The sequence below is a fragment of the Squalius cephalus genome (genome assembly GCF_949319135.1).
Source record: "Squalius cephalus genome assembly, chromosome: 17".
NCBI classification, from domain to species: Eukaryota; Metazoa; Chordata; class Actinopteri; order Cypriniformes; family Leuciscidae; genus Squalius; species Squalius cephalus.
Window position 1 is genome coordinate 25737128 of NC_137138.1, and position 13201 is coordinate 25750328.

The following is a 13201-nucleotide window of genomic DNA, read 5'->3' on the forward strand; positions in this document are numbered from 1 at the left end:
ACTCAAGCCTGATGCTCTCGACCGCCTGGGCAAGCATGGCTGCCAAATTGGCATCAGCCTCAGACTGGGCCATCACACCTGAGAGTGGAAGCCCAGGCGAGTATTCCGCTTCAGAAGTCATAAGCCCGCACTCTGATGCTGTGATTGACAGCTCATCCACCTCCCAAGCCCTAAATGAGAAAGTAAGTTCACCCTTGGGTAAAGCGCCTAACTCATCTGGGGGACACGAGCATGCTGTGGAACGGTTACTCTCGTTGTGACCCCCAGTTTGCCCTCAGTGCTCATCGACGAGGCCTCATACCTGAAGTTAGAAGGAACAGGAGGGGAAGCATCTGAGGTGACTCTCTGGCTTTTGAAAAAGTACAAGACCACAAGGCCATGCTCTCAAAATAAGAGCATGAGCCATCCACAAATGCTGTCTCAGTGTGAGCACGGCCCATGCATTCAAGACAGCAATCATGGCTGTCAGAGAGAGAGAGAGAGAAATCGTCGGCACCCAGAAGGACACAGACGGAAAGACATCTAATGTGCCCAGGGGAACTCCATGCACTTATCTGTGCACGCAGAATGTGCTTGTGAATCCAGCAGCGTAGTTTCCTTTTAAGGTGAATGGAAAATCGCTTCTCATAAGATATGTGGTGCTTTGGCTCCGAAGAACAAAGCTGAATAAGTGGTGCACCCCAGCCTCCTTTTTTACCAGTATGCCCGGGGGAGTGGCTGGCATGTAAATTCCACTCGCCAATTCTCATTGGCCTTTTCTTAACACGTCAGAGGTGTTTGCGGCTCCTAAGAGCGACCCCTAGTGTCAGTCTTGACACAACATTAAAGTGACTGACAGATAGGGAAGTTTACAACGGTAACAAGATGTTTTTTGAAACGTCACAAAATATTCATCCAAACACAGACCTCTATATACACTGATTTAATAATAAATTATAAATGTGTTCAGCATTCTGCAACAAATATTTTTTGTTTTTTCTAGACTATTTTAAGTCGTAAAGTGACGAGGATATATTAAAATTAAGTGCATGGATTTGGCAGGCATGTATGTATGAAACTAAGCGGGGCAGCCAGTCTCTGAGCCCTCCCTGGCTCTACAGCGCCCCCACACATTTCCAGTGTAAATCAAGGGAGTAATCCATCAGCTGGAAACTGAAGCTTCCCTGGGGGCCGCCATTGATTAGCAGACAATCACCTGCTGTTAGCATTCCATTGACTCCCATTCATTTTGGCGTCACTTTGACAGCGAATAACTTTACATCTGAGGCGTTTAAAGACTCCATTTGTCCGTTATTTATTTCTAAAGAAACACGAAAATGTATAAAAGGCTCCATTACCTTGTATCTTACATTATGGCCCCGAAGAAGCAGTTTTTTGTAAAAATAGGCTAACGATTGCATCATAACCACGCGACTCTCTGTCGCACAGTAGAGAGATTACCGTATAGACAGGAGGAGAAGCTTGCAGGCAATCGGGGGGACATGGAGGCAAAATGACAAAATTATTAATCAGAATACTTAGCAAAAGTTGCTCCTGCTCCTAGCTCATGGACACCTCCTACTCACACTCTCCGTCTCTGCAAGTTTCGGAAGGGAATGATTCAGATTTCTCTTGGCACAGCTACTAGAAGACAGACAGGTTTCTCACGTCACATCTACGTCGTCAAGCTCAGTTTGAGTCTGCGCAGTACGCTCGACCATCAGGAAGTGAGTGCTTCTAATTGACTTCACTTTTCTCCGTTGAAGTCTATGGGGTCACTGTGTCCATTTCTTTTACTGTCTATGGTGTAAATCTGTGGTAAAAAAATGCAAGCTCTCTGTAGAGCCAATAGCGTGCTCTCATAGAGAGCCATTGGGGCAGATTTGCTGTGTCTGCATCAGGTCAGAATCCAGTTGGCATGTCTGTTCTTCCTATGTGGAGTATAGCATATCAAATTAATGATAGTATAAATCCTTCAGTTTAAACATGCTCATGTGAATAGCTTTTATTCTTCACTGGAATTCCTAACTTGCATAAACTAGCAGTGAAAAGACCCAGAAATTGCCCTACTTAAATTTATGGCCAGGAGGAACTTGAACTAATTATGTATTAAACATAATTCAGTTTCACACAATTCTATAATATTAAAAATTAATTCGACAATGCACAGACATCGAATCTGGCCTTTCATGTCTGTACTTCTTCTACCAAAACATCCCATATCAAACAAACGAAAGACATTGTGTTTTAGTTCAGTGGTTTCACTAATGTTATTTACTCTGTTTTTCCACTACGCAAGAAGACAAGCAGTCCCAGTGCTCACGTGTCTAAACACAATGAAAGAATTCACTCAGGACACTAAATAAACAGTTTAAGTCACAAACCAGCACCTTCAATCTTCTCCGCCAGCCAGCCTGAAAACTGTTGCCTGTTTTGTAATGCTTTTACATTTATATCTTCATGTTTACTTTGATTGACAGTGATGCTCACTATCTTTTTCAAGTGTTACATTATATATGTTATAGTCTTAACTTTGCTGACTTCTTGAGATTCTTGGGATTGAGGTTGTTATAAACTACATTATAATTGTACATTAAAACACAACTTTGATAAACAACATATTTAATACCAACTCTTGCCAGTTGCCAGATCAGATCAAATGAAATGCTGTGTAGAATTTTTACAGTATCTTGACTTGGGAAGATTTATTATAGATCTTTGTCACTATCAAATTCCGTGCTATTGGGCGTTACCAAAGGCTGTGCAATTTTGCACAATGAAACTGTTTTTCAAAATGGTTGTTTTGAGAAGGTGTGGCTCTAATTTTTACTTGTTATTATACTTTACATTGTTCCGCTGAATGGAAGCAGAATTTTTGTAGATGGGTACAACCCAAGGGTGTAGCAATCATGGACATGGAGTTCAGATTTTGTAGTTTTTACATATAATGTTATGCAACCATGGATTTGCTTCTAGATTTTTGCTAAACTTAAGCAGTAAAAAAATTACCCATTGCAATACATTTTATTTTATAAAGTTATTTTTTACTTCATGTCAGATATTGAAAAGTTGACATGAATGTTAGTAACTTAAAATCATGAATCTTAAATTATGATAAAATAACTAAATTAAATATACTATACTTTAGTATTATATAGTCAACAGTATAACCATAAAACAATAAAACTATATTAATAACAAATTATTATATTATATTATATTATATTATATTATATTATATTATATTATATTACACTGTAAAAAAAAAAAAACGTAAAAAAACAGCAATTTTCTGGCAGCAGGGGCGCCAGAAAATGTCTGTTAAAAAACGGAAAAATACTGTAAAAAAAAAATGGTAATTTCTTCCCGTTGTTTTTACGGAAAAAAACTGTATATTTAACATTGGATTTCAGTAATATGATATAATGTTAATTTACCGTCCTATTGAAGTATTAATATCTGTTTTGTACACTGATAACCACCAATCACAGCAGTGATGAGAGTCACATGATCAATCAAAGCTCAACACAAGCAGTTCTTCCACAAGAAAGTTAATACTAATATATATAGAAGCTGCACAGTGTCATTCACACAAACATTAAACACCATCATGGTAACACATGAAATTTTAAAAATGCAATAAACATTAATTTAACAACATTAAATGTAACATAAACCCCTAATGTACATAACTGATTAGAAAAAACGAAGAAAACTATGAAGAAACATAGTTATTTCAACAAAAATACATCAAATGTGAAGTGTCACAGGGAATTGTGACGGTTTTTCACTGTAAATTATACAATGAGTTTTTTTTTCACTTTCAAAAACTGTAAATTTAACGGTATGTTACAGTAAAATTACATTAAATGTACCGTTAGATCTATCACAGTTATTTACCGTATATAGTACGGAAACTTTCTGTTAACCAATTAACAGTTTTTCACCGTAGCCCGTAGTCTTACGTAGTCTTTTACCGTTAAAATTACGATCATTTTTTACAGTGTGTATTATATTATATTATATTATATTATATTATATTATATTATATTATATTATATTATATGAAAATTACAGTGTTTCCAAATACATCATCATTTCTGATTACTCAAGAGAATGTTCTGAGTATTCACAGTACCGTTTTTTTTTTCTTTATTGTGTAATATTTGAAATAGTTTCACTATCACACAAACCACATAATTAATTTTTGCAAAAGCATATTCTTTATAATCACATAGTTGTCAGTGCTTTATAAACAGGAATGTTAACACATATATTTTTTGTCTACAGCAATTGCTTGGAGGCTCTATTTGACTGATTTACAGTACAGCTATTTCCGTGTGGTGTCATACATATAGTTACTGTGAAACAAAGAGAAACTGCTGAAAATGCCTGCAATTATAGAATACAGAAAATAATTTAATGACAATTATGTTATAAAAGAATCGTAATGGAATGATGTCAGACTAGTATTTTGTTACTTAAGTGTGTATGTGTGTGTGTGTGTGTGTGTGAGAGAGAGAGAGAGAGAGAGAGAGAGAGAGAGAGAGAGAGAGAGAGAGAGAGAGAGTCTGTGCAGTATTAGAAATTGATTGTATTTATAAGCTCCACCTTCACTGCGCATCCTCCCCGGGGATAGGCCGATGAAGGGGTATGCTGTGAAAACGGGCATTATCAGTGTGGTTTTTCTGTCACTGATGGAGCTTATGGCATAAAAGCTTCAGTATAAGTGTGCATGCCTGGACAGTCAGCACAGTGAGGAACTGAAAGTGTGTGTGGTTCAGGATTAGATGAAAACTGATTAGAAAAAATAACGTTAATTCAAATGTAACAAATATTATGGAAAGGTTTAGATGTTTTTTTTTTTTAGCAATTGTTAAAATAAAATAATATTTAAAAAAAATAATACAACAGTTTAAGGAATAGTTTTAGTTCTTTGTTGGCTATTCACATTGTTTACATAATCATTTTAGCTGCATACACACAGAACAATGTTTCCACAGAGTTTAGCACAGCTCATCTTTCTCTAAAGTCGGCTCTATGATTTCCATGTTTGCTCTGTGTCAACAGCATTGTGTTAATCTTTGGCAAAAAAAAAAAACAAAAAAAAAAAGTCCTCTTTACTGACAGCTACAGTCTTATGGTGACCCAACCAAAACCACACCCTGAAATATCCTGCTACGGATATTCTCATTACCTAAATATTCACTCTACATCTTTGTGGTCAAACCCCAGGTGGACACAAGCATTTGAGAACATATGCACTTTGTAAACATCAACAACATAATGCCTTCAACAAAGGCCTTTCCCAATTATTAATATAATTATTATCTTTTTTACAAACTAATTTGCAATGTTCTAACCACCAATGTTTGTTTGTTTTTTGTTTTTTTCCAGGTTTTTTCCAGTTCCCAGAAAGAAAGTTTAGCTGGGTGATTGTTATCTGGGTTTCACTTCATTATTGTCTTCAAGTGCTGATTCTGTTTTTCAGTCTTTTTCCATCATTTACAGAGATCTCTCAACCTACAAATGTAATGCTTGTATGATGTTTGGCTGATTATAGATTTTAGATCTTTGTAAACCTTAGATCTCTGTTTGTGTTTTTTTTTACAAATTATAGGCTGAGTTAAGGTATGAAAAGGCACATAGAGGCTAATTAAGTCATTCCGTTCAGTATGATTACAGCATTAGACGTAACCCAACATGTCAAAGCAAGACGGAAGATAATATTTAGAGTTCCCTATCAGTCAGTCACATTCGACATTACATCAGAACTGAACTGACAAATTGGGATCTCAGCTGAAACTTAACTAAACGAGCCAATGCATATTTGCGTGCGAGATTTGCATTGCGAACTACGCCTCGCGAAGCGGGTAAATAAAGAATTTCCACCCGTGTGTTTCTGGATGCAGTCGTTACCTGGTTCCGTCTGACAGTCACTATCACTGCCTCACGTGTCTGGGCTTAACATACACTGAGGTGGCATTTGTGGACGAGTCATATACCCACTTCAGGAAGATGACCATCATAGTGCTGTGAGTGCTGTGGTCAAGACCTTAATTACCTCAAATGAGGTGGAGTCCCCTTTGCTATATCTCAATCTAGTTCCTATTCTGGCTATTGGAATAGGGCTACTTCGCTGAAGAGCCAGGGTGACCTGAGAATCACAGTGGGGCATTACCCGCCGAGCCAATCCCCGTGGGCCCCCCACTCCTCTAGCACACCCCAAGCTGTGGAGCTTCTGGGTGAGATTGCTGGTCCACAGCGTGGAGCCAGCTGCAGGAAAGAAACGCAGCCCCTGCCAAACCCGTCAAGTGTAAGAGCAAGCGGCCCTGAGATGACCTACTGGCGAAGGATGCGATAGAGCTGGTCCCTCCAGCCGATATGAAGTCAGGGTTCTACAGCCCCTACTTCATTGTGCCCAAGAAAGGCGGTGGGTTACGGGTTAGTAATCTTGGACCTGCACGTTTTGAATCGGGCCCTTTACAAGCTCCCGTTCAAAATGCTAATGCAGAAATGCATTTTCGAACGCATCCATCCTTGGAGATTGGTTTGCAAAGATCAACCTGAAGTAACGTATACTTTCACGTCTCGATTCTCCCTTGACACTGACCGTTCCTACTCTGTGTTCAAGGGTCGAGCATACCAGTACAAAGTCCTCCCCTTCGGGCTGTCCCTGTTGCCTTACATCTTTACTAAGTTCGTGGAGGCAGCCCTCGTTCCGATAAGGCAAGGTGTTCGCATCCTCACTTATCTCAACTATCTCATACTGGCCCACTCGCGAGAGCAGTTGAGCGAACACAGGGACATGATGATTAGACACCTCCGCCATCTGGGACTTCAGGTCAACTGGGAAAAGAACAAACTCTCCCCCGTGCAGAGGAACTCTTTTCTCAGTATGGAGTTGGACTCGGTCAACCTGATGGCATGCCTCATGCAGGAACATACCTGTCAAGTTTTGGATTTGAAAATAAGGGAAATTTTCCGGCGCCCACTGCGAGCAGCGCCCACCGCGAGCAGCACCCATACAACCCCCCCCCCCCCCCCATGCTGTGAACATTCATTATAGCCTAAATGAAAACACAAAAGGGTGTATATGAAGAGCATTTATTTAAAGGCTTATTTGCATATTTTCGGTTCATTTATCATTGTTTGTCTTTACATTTACATTTTATTTTCATTCCACACGTTCTTTTCATTTCATATTGCTTTTCTTTTACAGTTTTTCTTTTCATTTTACATAACTTTTCTTTACTCTTTTAGTGAGTTATTGTACAAATTTGTTGCAGACTTTGCATTCGCGGTATTTACATGAGGGTTTTGGTTTTTTGGCAGGAGTGCCCAATTCCGTCTTTTTTCTTCTTTTTTTTAACGAACTTTATTATGAACAATGCACAGGACAATAGGTACAGAGAACACTACAAATACTGTGCGTGCCTTCCGTCTCTGTATTAGCGTCCATCATCCGTCTCTGTTTTTTTTTTCTGTTTTTTCCCGCGTTGTCACCATAGACTGTAAGGGTTGTCACTCATCATCTGACCTCACACACTAACCTCGCGACAACTGCCACCTACAGTACCTGTAGTAGGCTACTGCAGGTGGCAGTTATCGCAAGGCTACTGACAGACTCAGATTAGGAATGGGTTTTTTTTGTTTTTTGTTTTTTTACTCCGCCCGGGCCCGGGGTAGCCTATTATTATTTTTTAATAACGCAGGTTAAAAACCGGGAGATTTACGGGAAAATACTAATACGGGAGGACGGCGGGAAAGAAGGGTAAAATACGGGACTTTCCCGGCCAAAACGGGATACTTGACAGGTATGTGCAGGAACGTGCTCAGTCTGTGCTGAACTGCCTGAACTCACTCAAGGGCAGGACGGCGGCCCCACTGAAAAGATTTCAGAGGCTCCTGGAGCATAATGGCATTATGTAGTAATGCAGTAACGCCGCTCGGATTGCTTTATATGAGGCCATTTCAACACTGGCTATACGACGTAGTCCCGAGATGGGTGTGGCAACGTGGCACACACCGTGTGACAATCACCCTGGCCTGTCACCAAACCTTCAGCCTGTGATCAGATCCTTCGTTTCTATGGGCAGAAGTTAGAACAATCCCCTACAACAATGCTGTTGTCTCAACAGATCTCTCTCTCTCTCTCTCCACCACCGGCTGGGGTGCCACATACACCGGGCATGCCTCGGGCATTTGGATGGGACCCCGACTGCATTGGCACATCAACTGCCTCGAGTTGCCTGCAGTACGGCTTGCGCTGGGCCGCTTCAAATCGCTGCTACAAGGCAAACACATACAGTACTAGGCCGTACAGACAGCAATGTGGCCGCTGCATACATCAATCACCAAGGAGGTTTACGCTCCCGTCGAATGTCACATCTCCTCCTCTGGACACAGAAGCATCTGAGGTCGCTTCTAGCCATTCATATTCCAGGCGTGCTCAATCGTGCAGCCGACGAGCTCTCACGGCAGCTTAAGCTTGCAGGAGAATGGAGACTCCATCCCCAGGCGGTCCAGCTGATCTGGAGATGATTCGGAGATGCACAGTAGACCTGTTTGCTGCTCCGAACATGTCCCACTGCCAGTTGTTTAACTCCCTGACTGAGGTGACCCTCGCCACGGATGCGCTGGCACACAGCTGGCCCCAGGGGCCTACTCACACAGACACTGTGCAAAGCCCGGGAGGACGATTTACAGGTCTTGTTAGTTGCGCCCTACTGGCCCAACCAGACCTGGTTTTCAGAACTCATGCTCCTTGCGACAGCCCCTCCCTGGCATATTCCTCTGAGGAAGGACTTGCTTTCTCAGATACGGGGCACCCTATGGCAGGACTTAGGTAATCTACCCCAGGTGGGGCTTACGCCTTGAAGTGGAACCTGTTCGTTGAGTGGAGCTCTTCACGCCAAATTATGTTTTTTAAAACATACGCGTCATATTGTAACCGTTGCAGTATGCCTGTGTGGGTAGAAAGAATTTGTCCACTGTACTTTTGAGTGTCAAGTCCACCGTCAGTGTTGTGTAAGGTAGGCACAAGGCAGGTTTTTTGTGTTCATTTCTATTTCCTGTCGCTGTAAAGGCTAATTTATTGTATATGACAGTGTAAACAGCTCAATAACCCTTTTATTTTAAAGGCTTAGTTCATTTCCTGTAGACCGGTACGTGGCATTACGATTGAAAGCAGTATCAATAATGTCAAAAATGTGATGTGCAGGCAAATGTAATATCAAAGTCTACACAATGAAACAACAGAATCACAGACTGCTGTGGTTTCTTTGATCCAGAAAAGAAATATTTAACCTCATGTCCAAACTTGTAACATCTCCTTCCTTCAGAAAAGTGCATTTTCATAGCCTAGAATCTAGACGCACCCTAGCGGCATCAAAATGTATTTTGCCAGGGCAGTCTAGCAACTCTCCACTGACTTTCGAGCTGCAAAAACCTAAATTGGGTCAGGCCAATCACATCGTGTAGAGTAGGCGGGGCGGGCTTAACATAATGACGACAGAGTTGCGACGGTTACTATACTTGAAAACAAAGAATGGCGGAGCTGCTGGAGAACAGTCTTTCGAATCGGCTTTGTCCGCGACTCTGGAGGACTTGGAGTTAGGTTTTTCTTTGAGAAAAGAGCATAGAACGGCACTTAAGTCATTCTTAAAAAAAGGAAGATGTGTTCGTAGTTTTGCCGGCCAGATATGGCAAAAGTTGAATCTATCAACTAGCTCCGCTCTGGTTGGTTGAAGCGCTGTCCTATTGCGTGCAGAGTGAATTTGAAAGACAGCCGTTTATCCCGCCCCTCGGATTGAGCCGTGTCTATGGTGAGTTGCCAGACCCAACATCTTGATGTAGGTCTGGCTTGCCAGGCTAGCATTTTCATACAGCAGGCCTGAATTGTCTTTAACTCTCTTGCCATGGTCTATCAACACAGGATGATTTGTTTAAAAAGTCACTAACAAAATGAATGTGTTTCTGTGGTAAGATCATCATGTCCAGCAAGGCAGACAAGTTATATTTTAATCAAAACCTTCCTGTATACCACATGATCAATGAGCATGAAAAAAGTCAATAAGAAAGGAAATCTACTCAGACATTTGCTTAATAGATGTATATGACAATTTAAGGTCACACTTTAGATAGGGTCCAATTCTCACTATTAACTATTAACTACAACTTTTTCCTCAATAAACTTCTAATTACTGCTTATTAATAGTTTGTTAGGTAGTTGTTAAGTAGGATTAAGGGATGTAGAATATGATCATGCAGAATGAGGTATTAATATGTGCTTTATAAGTACTAATAAACAGCAAATATCCAAGTATCCCTCACAAGTATCCATTGAGTAAATGCTAGAAGTATTGTTCATTCTTAGTTCATATTAACTAAGGTAATTAACTAATGTTAGCAAAGAACTTTATTGTAAAGTGTTACCGAAATTATGAACACATAGAAAACAAGAGTGAACCAATGAAATATTAATAACTGATTATAAAAAAAAATGTAAAAAAAATGTGCATATTCAAATAAAACCTGCAGCTGTAGTTGCCAAGAAAAATGTCAGAATAATTATGGTAAATTAAGGTAAATAATTGATTTACCTCAATCAAGTTTTTCTTCCCTAACAATCTTGTTCTTTTTTTACTCACATTATTTTACATTTACATTTAAAAAAATTTAAATATTTTCCTCATATTTTCACGCTTTAATCGATATAGGGTCAATAAAAACAAATAATATTGTGGGATTTGATTTCGAGATGAATGAACTGAATGGATCATGATAGATAGATAGATAGATAGATAGATAGATAGATAGATAGATAGATAGATAGATAGATAGATAGATAGATAGATAGATAGATAGATTAGATTGATTGATTCCAGAATCTTATGATTAGTATTAATCATAGCCAAGATTTGGTAGGATTAGCTGACATCTCGGTTCACCATGATCCATTCAGTTCATTCATCTCGAAATCCCACCAAATCCCAAAGGTGAAAATTGACACCCCAAATCAAAAGCTAATTCAGACCCTTCTCATTTTCCGTTGTGTTGCTGTTGTGTCGCATTCTGCCGTTAGAACTTTTGTTTTGCTGTGTTTTGTGTGGCGCCAATGGGAAAGCTGACCCCATGATGCAGGTGCCGAAATAATTTATCACTTCTGGCACCTTGTGGCAGAATCACAATGACCCGAGGCTCTAAGTGAGGAAACAGCATCTCGCCACTCGTGCTGCGAGACAAAAGCACAGGTGAAATTCCACACTAGTTACCGCTTAGTTGACTATGTTACCACGCATGCAGCTCCCAGAGGTCCTGCCTCTTGAGTAAACGCTGTTTGGCTGTCACACGTTGCCTGTCGCCTCAGTTTACCTCGCGTTTTGTGCGTTTCGTGTTCATTCGGATGTTCTTTGGCACTGTAGCGTGATGTTACCATATCAAGATGACGTAGTAGGTAGCCATGTTCAAGCAGAAAAGATGATGACATCAGGTTTTAACATGTTTTAACATGTCTGTTGCAACCTTACAAATATTGTATAATTATAAAATTAGTTTGGGTGTGTTTTTAATAACTGTTAATTTATTTATTGTTTATTTATTATTATTTTATTTATTTTGTTTCATAGGCATTTCCAGCTGAATTTGACCAGAACAAACACCACAGCAGTCTTTTTATTTGGGCCGAATTATTTACAGTCAAATTATTTTTCCATTTGCTCAGCAAGTCGTCTGTTGACACTGTCATTGAGCCTGTGTTTCTCACGTTGCCGGGCAACCATGAAAAGGGACATCCTAACATTTAAATCACACGCAAAACTAAAACCGCAAGAATGTACTACTGCTCCCACCCACTGCTATTAGATCTGAATGTAGTCTCCTGACGTAAGTCTGTCCTGGAGAAGAAAACCAGTGGGCGGACCATCATACCTCCAGCTGTGAGAAACTTCTGTGAAAAAAGCTGTGATTGACTCAAAGCTCCTTCACTGAGAATGAGTCATTGTATTGCACCACTGCTATGGCTACCCTGTAAAATTAAATAAAATTAAATAATGTGTTTATTAAATGCTTTAAAATAGAATTTATCTCACCTTTAAAATACAGTCATAACAGGTTTGGTTAATACTTAATACTGCAGTCTTACTATGTGACAGTCAAAAAAATCTGTTGATTGCAAATATGTATCACTGTGTTACCAGAGTAGAACCATAATCAATTTCCATACTCACACTAATGCACTGACACTATTGGATGAGAACTTAACTGAGCTGGACAATGACATCACAGTTTTTTGCAGAAATGCTTAATAGAGTAAATTAACTTATTTAAAGGCCCCCTGAAATCAAAATTCATTTTTTTAGCTTTTAGTATGAAAATCCTAGCCGTAAAATAATGAATAAGCTGGTGTGTTCCAAAACAATGACATAATTCGCATTTAGGAGATTTAGCATTCAACACTGCTTAAATGGATCACGGATTTTTATGACATCACCGCGGACTTCAACTTCTCATCACATCTTCTGTCCAATCAAATGCTCTAAAGCTCTGCCCCCATGCTATAAATACCACCTGGCCAAAGCAACAGTTGACACGTCACAGAGCAATATGAGTTGGAGTTGTGTGTTCGGTTGCTCAAACGCTCAAGTTTTATTCTGTTTTCCAACTAGTTGGTTAAGAATGAAATGTCTAGAATTTGTTCACACCTCTACTATTGAATCCAACGTATCATCAGCGCTTGGATTCGCTTCCATGGTGCTTTCAAGTATGACTTGCAGTCTGTGAGGTAAACCAAATGCTATTGGCTATTTGAAAAGAGGGAGGGGCAATTTAAAATGTCCCGCCTTAGCTTCCTGTTTCAGTGGAAATTACATCAACGTATCATACAAAGCTGCGCATTCCAAGGCACTTCAGTGGGCCTTTAAATAACTGATGATCTTAACAACAGAGCTGAATCAATACTGAACTGACTTCAGCTTAACATTGACACTATTTTCTTTTAGAGCTGCTTTACAGCCGAAATAAACTCTGTTTCATCATTGATTAATTTCCTTGTTATCACTGTAAAGCTGCTTTGAAACAGTTTGCATTGAATAAAGCATTGTATAAATAAAGGTGATGTGACTTGACTTGACTGTCTTTATAATAAACATTGCTTTCATTAAATCGTTATAAGGGACATTCTTTAAGTCTACTTAAAGATATATAGTTTCTAATACGTGAA